Consider the following 6,236-nt stretch of genomic DNA (forward strand, 5'->3'; position numbering starts at 1 on the left):
GATTGTGGGGGGTGGGGGAGACAATTGCAGTCCAGCAGGAAACAAAAACAGCCCACCTACTCTCCCACTGCACCCACTGTCAGAACTGGCAGGAGGTTCAGTCCTGTGGTGTGACCCAAGGCAGCGTCACGGGTGGGATCTGATTGCTGGGGGCGCTGGTGCCCACGCTGGTGCTTCCGCAAGTTGCACGAAAACATCAACCTCTTCCCACACTCGGGCCAGCAGAAAGGCCTCTCCCGGTGTGGACACGCTGTTACTTCAGCAGGGCGGAGGAATTCCTGAAGGCCTTCCCGCACTTCGGGCAGCATAATGGCCTCCCCCTCCCACCACACGTGTGGACCAGCTTGTGCTTCAGCAGTGTGGAGGAGCGGGTAAAGCCCTTCACACACTCGGGGCAGGACAACGGCTTCTCCCCGGTGTGAACGGTCTGGTGCCTCAGCAGGGCTGAGGAATTGCTGAAGGCCTTCCTGCACTGAGGGCAACTGAACTACCTCTCCCCCATGTGGACCCACCAATGGGCCAGCAGGTCGGAGGAAAGAGCAAAGCCCTTCCTGCACTGGGGGCAGAAGAACGGCCTCTCCTCAGTGTGGACCCACTGATGTCTCAGCAGGTGGGAAGAACTGCTGAAGGCCATCTCACACTTGGGGCAGGAGAACAGCCTTCCCCGGTGTGGACCAGCTGGTGCGTCAGCAGTGCAGAGGGATCACTGAAGGCCTTCCCACACTCAGGGTAGTATAATGGCCTCTTCCCCTCTGTGGACACACTGGTGCTTCAGAACCCTTTCAAATTTCACAATATCCTTCTGATGCGAGGGAGACTAGAATTGCACACAATATTCCAAAAGTGGTCTAACCAATGTCCTGCACAGCCACAACATAACTTCCCAACTCCAATACTCAGTCAGAGGATTGTGAAAACTTTCAAAACCCACAAAAAACAAACAGGAAAGAATGGAGGGACAAACCGAAGGTTTGAGAGTCAGCTTGGAAGCATCAATGAGAAATCGGCGGACTGGGTTTATTGGGTACCCGTTCTCCTTAAATACACTATATACGTATTTCTCTTGTGCTCTTCGTAGTTTCTCTGTGCTGCAGTGTGTAGTGGCTCGTTGATATAATGTCCTGATGCAGCAACGTTTGTGGGTGTTGGGATGATTGCTTCTGTGGTTAGGTATTTGGTTTGCGTGTATTGTTTTTCTGTAGACGGTAGTTTGAAGTTCCCCTTGACTGTTCGCTCTACTGTGACATCTAAAAATGGCACTTTGTTGTTGTTCTCCTCCTCTTCAAACCAGGAGCCCCCCTCAGGCCATAGTCTCACTACTTGGAACACCAATATACAGACTAGTCAAAGGCCTCCACTGAAGACTAAAAGACCAAGTCAAAGATTCACGCCACTCCATTTACTCCATCCAAGAATTCCTGAACACCAAAGACACTAAGATAGAAGAGGATGCAATAATGATGTCCTTTGACATAACAGCCCTGCTCACATCCATTAACATCAACTTGGCCAAAGAAAACTGAAGACACTACTCGAAGAACCAAAGACACAAATACAGCACCAACTACATCAGCAAAGATACCACTGTCAACCTCGTTAACTGTGCCTTACCTCCCACTTCATATTCAGCAACAAGCCCTACAAACAATTCAACGAAACACCCATGAAACTACCAGTATCAGGATTCCCAGCAGAAGCAATAATGCAGAGACTCGAACAAACAGCCCTTCCAAGGATCCAACCCAAACTTTGGGTCCGCTACAGCGATGACGCTTTTGTCATCAAAAAATGAAACAAATGAGAGGAAACCTACAACACCATCAACAATATCCTTACTGGCATAAAATTCACAAAAGAGGAGAACAACAACTAAGTGCCATTTCTAGATGTCACAGTAGAGCGAACAGTCAATGGTAAATTCAAAACAGCGTCTACAGGAAAACATCACACGCGAACCAAGTATTTAACGACAGAAGTAATCATCCCTATACATACAAACAAATCTGAATCAGGACAATATTTCAACGAGCCACTAAACACTGCAGCACCCAAGAAATATAAAGATCAATAAATAACTGTACAGCCCATTTAAAAAGAACGGCTGGCAAATCAACACGCTGAAGATTGCTTCCCTGACCGGGAATTGAACGCGGGCCGCGGCGGTGAGAGCGCCGAATCCTAACCACTAGACTACCAGGGAGATACGGATGCGTTATCGTAGCTCTACTGAAAATTGCTCCGCTGCCCGGGAATCGAACCCGGGCTCCGGCAGGAAGAAGACTTTCACATGTTCATCCACCAATGTAATTTTTTGTACCCATTGCTCCCGATGCGTTTTCCACATCATTGGGGAGACTGGAGAGTCAAGTCACATCTCGGGGACACCCGCACTAATCAACCCCATCGCTCTCAGGCCCAACATTTCAAACCCCCCTCCCACTCTGCCGAGGACATGCAGGTCCTGGGCCTCCTTCACCGCCGCTAATCCCCACCCGACGTCTGGAGGAAGAACACCTCATCTTCCGCCTCGGAACACTTCAACCCCAGGGCATCAATATGGACTTCAGCAGTTTCCTCATTTCCTCTCCCCCCACCTTACCTCAGTTCCAACCTTCCAGCTCAGCACTGACCTCATGACCTGTCCTACTTGCCAATCTCCCTTCCCACCTATCCGCTAAATCCTCCCTTCTGACCTGTCACCTCCATCCCCACCACCATTCAACTATTTTACTCTTTACTACCTTCGCCCCAGCACATCCCCCACCCCCAATTGATCTCTCCACCCTGGAGGCGTCCTGCCTCTATTCCTGATGAACGGCTTTTGTCCGAAACGGCGATTTTCCTGCTCCTCGGAAGCTGTCTGACCTGATGAGCTTTTCCAGTACCACTCTGATCTAAACTCTGGCTTCCAGCATCTCCAGTCCTCACTTTTGCCGATCCAATAAACCCAGTCTGCCGATTTCTCATCAACAAATTGACACAAGCAGACACAACGTGTGCAGAAACCCTAGCCACATGACCTTATATTAAATACATCTGGTAAATGATGTCCAGACAACTCAAACCTCTCAGCATCATGGTGACCCACAAACCGACCAACACACTTGAACAGCGGCTAATGTACCTGAAATACCCAATACAAACAACCAGCAAACGAATGTTATTTACAAAATACCATACAAGGAAATATATACATGAACTCTGCCGCACAGTTCTCTGTGGCAAGAAATGCTGGGATGAGATAAGGAAGATTTTTTCAACCAACACGAATCTACACTGACTGGACAGCCATTTACAATCACCCCTGTCAGCCCAGGATGGAAGATCCGAAGGGATTAACAGTTTTCTTATTTTCGGAAGATTCACAAATATGAGACTGGGTTTCGGTGTTTGTTCCCTTTCCACTCCCAGGGGCCGCAGTGGTTGGGCTGGTGAGTTGGGGAAAGTGAAATGTGCCCGTGAGCAGCGTGTGGGGCTATTTCAGCTTCCCCTCATCTGACAGCGCTGTGACGTGACTCTGATGTTCTCAGGGACACTTACTGACGCGAGACAGTGAAAAGAGTCTCGTTCCTGCAGATCAGGAATTCAAACCTTATGCCGGCTTCAGGACAATGAGAAAGATTAATTGGGGTGTTTGAAGAAGCTGTGAGCTGCATTTCAAACAGGTAGGTGGAGTCAGATGCGTCATCCATTGCGCCCCCAGCGTTGTGCGTACCTGACGCCGCCATGCGGCAGAGTTCTGACGTTAACACGGACATGCGCAGCAATGGGAACATTCACAAGGTGAACAACCAAAGATAATCACCGTCACTGATTCCCTTCCACAGGTCCAACTTTGCGAAGCAGTATCTTTCACTGGCAAATAAAACACATTCATCCTCAGGTGCCTGCTTCATTTCGACTACGACTTCACGCCCCTCACTGTTCTAGTCTCATTTCCAAACACTTGGCTCATATCCTCAAAAGCAGCTCTGTGGGTATCTGCTTGTTCCACCCTGACAGGCAGTGGGTTGCAGATTCCCGACCAGTCCCAATGTGATTGAAATATTTCAAACCCTCCACTGATTTGCATCTTTAAAAAGACGTGGAGCAATCTCCCTTTCTTTTTAACGAAAGTTCTCAACTGTCGTCGGCAGGATTCACACCTGCGTGGGGAACCCGCAATGGATTTCATGTCCATCGCATTCACCACTCGGCCCACCAATACAGAACCACACTGACAGCTTCATTTCCCAGGTCTCTCTGCCTGTGGAGCTGAGAAAGATTGAATCATTGCAGAGTTTGTTTGAATCCAATCACTTCACAGGTTTCGAAAGGGTTAAATATCTGCAAATGGCGAGTCTTGGTGTTTCATCCCGAAAGATGAAATGGACGTTCAGTGAAAAACAAAGCCAGAACTTGCAGGAGTAACTCAGCAGGACAGGCAGCATCTATGGAAAGAGAATTAGAGACGACATTTCAGAACTCGTTTTTTCTCATCCAGGCACAGCCAAACCTGCTGACTTTCTCCATAGTTTCACTTTCTGTCACAGACTCTCAGCATTCGCAGTCATTTACGTTAGAAATTCAATCAATTCAGAAACCCCTCTGTGCTTCCTCAGTGGAGAGGATTTCCGTTTGGGAAACATTTTTCTGACACCGTTAAAAACGCGCACCTTCGCAGCCAAGAAAGCGGTAGGACTGAGAACAGTCTTTGGGTGGTCTCGAACCAGCAACCTTTCGGTTAAAAACCGAACGCGCTGACCAATTGCGCCACAGAGACAGGCCCGGGGGGGGGGGGGGGGGGGGGGGGGGGGGGGGGGGGGGCTGCCGCACCGTCGCGTTGAGGAAGCTACTATTCAATTCATAAATCAACCTGCCCCGCCCAGAATTACCATTGTCTTCTATCAGTTTTACTTTTCCATAATAAAGCCTGGGACATTCATTGTGGAGACATGGGGACAGTCTGATCCCACCATCTGCAGGCACATCCATGTCACGAGGAACTGGCCCTTCTACACCAGGGCCATCGCCCTGCGAGCCTTTTAGTGTATTGCCTATTCCTAAACTTTCTCATTGGTCCCGAGCCGAGAAGGGGTTTGAATTCCTGATGTGCAGAGAATTCTTTCAATGTCTCAGATCAGTTCATGTCCAGAGAATCTCCCGGCGTCTTAAACAAGGGGACGTGTCTGGACTGTCTCTGCTCAGTCGAACAGTTCATCCTTCGTTCTCCTCGAATTCCACTTCCCAAAGAGTTTCCAAAGATGCACAAAGCTGGAGACTGGGATTTCTGTTTTACTTCCTGAACATTTTTCCACCTGCTAACTGACAATATTTTGCCCAAAACTCTTCCCCATTGTAACACTTGTATCATGTCCAGGGATGAGGAATTTGAAATTAGTGGAGACATTTCCCAAGTTTGGGAATGTTCTCTTTGGAGCAAAGAAGGTTAACTGGAGATTCCCAGGGGCTGTTGGCAATGATGGAGCAGAAGTGGTGGAAATTGGCAGATTAATGATCCGAAGAACCTATTGCCACTGACTAGGGTCAGTTACCAGAGGACAGGGATTGAAGTTCTTTAATGGAAAGCAGCATTTGTGTAGAACAAACACAGCGAATACTGCAGGAAGCCAACGGTCGAGCAGCATCTGTGGAAAGGTAAACAGAGCCGACGTTTTGAGTGTGCTACGGTTTTTTTTCAGAACTCAGTGTTTTGCCTCTTCCCGAAGTTGGTCCAGGTCTGTGTCTCAATTGGCAAACACATGGAAAGTGCAGTTCCGCAATGTGAAGTTATAGCCTTTGCTGTTTTAAAAAAAGCAGTGCATTGTTTAAATGATGATATATTGGAATGTGGAGAAAGTGAGGACTAGAGGTGAAAGTCGAACAATGTGGCACTGGAAAAGCAAAACAGGTCAGGCAGCATCTAAGGAGCAGGACAGTGAACGTTTCGGGCACAAACCCTTCATTAGGAATGATGTATGGATGTACAAAGGGGTCTCAGAGTCCCTCCACACCAGTCAATGCCAGTTGTCGGGCAGATGCAGCCGGCAATGAGCAAGGCAAGTGGTATATTACGAAAAGGAAATGAGTTCAGAAGTGGGGTCATTGAACATATTCAAGGCTAAGTTCATCTGAGTTTTGAACAACAAAGAAGTGGATGGTTATGGGGGGGGAGGTACGAAAATGGTTTTAAGACCAGTACATGTCAGTCACAGAGTCAGACAGCACTGAACAGACCCTTCATCCAACTAGTCCAT

At 48.4% G+C, this 6,236-nt stretch overlaps 2 non-coding genes across 2 annotated transcripts; both read right to left on the reverse strand.

The window, feature by feature from the left end:
- Positions 1-2,128: 2,128 nt before the first annotated feature.
- On the reverse strand, positions 2,129-2,200 carry trnae-cuc (transfer RNA glutamic acid (anticodon CUC)). Its single transcript has one exon. It is a non-coding gene; the product is annotated as a tRNA-Glu (tRNA).
- A 2,488-nt stretch (positions 2,201-4,688) lies between these two features.
- trnak-uuu (transfer RNA lysine (anticodon UUU)) lies at positions 4,689-4,762 on the reverse strand. Its single transcript has one exon. It is a non-coding gene; the product is annotated as a tRNA-Lys (tRNA).
- Between the last annotated feature and the right edge of the window lie 1,474 nt (positions 4,763-6,236).

Source organism: Chiloscyllium plagiosum, unplaced genomic scaffold, assembly GCF_037043375.1.
Source record: "Chiloscyllium plagiosum isolate Xiang-an unplaced genomic scaffold, Cpla_swu_hap1 HiC_scaffold_27, whole genome shotgun sequence".
Lineage (NCBI taxonomy): Eukaryota > Metazoa > Chordata > Chondrichthyes > Orectolobiformes > Hemiscylliidae > Chiloscyllium > Chiloscyllium plagiosum.